The sequence below is a fragment of the Elephantulus edwardii genome, unplaced genomic scaffold (genome assembly GCF_000299155.1).
Source record: "Elephantulus edwardii isolate Elephantulus edwardi_28Jun2011 unplaced genomic scaffold, EleEdw1.0 scaffold00020, whole genome shotgun sequence".
Taxonomy (NCBI): Eukaryota; Metazoa; Chordata; class Mammalia; order Macroscelidea; family Macroscelididae; genus Elephantulus; species Elephantulus edwardii.
Genome location: NW_006399770.1, coordinates 27,310,764 through 27,311,536, shown reverse-complemented (window position 1 = coordinate 27,311,536; position 773 = coordinate 27,310,764).

The following is a 773-nucleotide window of genomic DNA, read 5'->3' as shown; positions in this document are numbered from 1 at the left end:
CTCCTTCCAAGTTTGTTTTAATTCTGGAGGCAGAACAGTCCTTCGCGCCCAAAACCTGCCACAACACCCGCCAACTAGCACCATGCTCTCTCTGGCAACCGGACCATAGCAACCCAGGGCAAACCTGGGAGGACACGGGCACTGTCTCTCCCCTCTTCTCCTTCCAGGCTTGAAGCCCTCAAGCAGTGGAATAGCTGAGTTATATGGAATTTCTGTGTTCAGCTTTTTGAGGAAATAGGCAGCGCGGATGACAAAGTAAAATATTACAATGAAGTGTGTAAGGAGCTGGAGTCAGAAAACCAAAAGGGTCGAACTCGCTCAGCATTTCTTAAGCTCAAGGACCTGAAGAACAAATTCAAACCTCGAGTTGCTATAATCAAGGATGCTTTAGGCAGAGTATTAAATGATCCAGGAGGTATCAAAAGAAGATGGAAAGAATATACTGAATCATTGTATCGAAAGGAATTAGCAGACACAGAAGAATTTAATGAAACAACATATGAGCAAGAGCCTATGGTGATGATGGAATAAGTTCAAGCTGCTTTGAAAGAAATAGCAAAAAATAAAGCCCCAGGAATAGGTGGTATACCAATTGACATATTTCAGCTAACAGATGCTGCCCTGGATATGCTCACCAAGTTGTGTCAAGAAATCTGGAGAACAACCACTTGGACAACTGACTGGAAGAGATCTATATTTGTTCCCATTCCAAAGAAAGGTGACCCAACAGAGTGTGGAAACTATAGAACAATATCGTTGATTTCACATGCAAG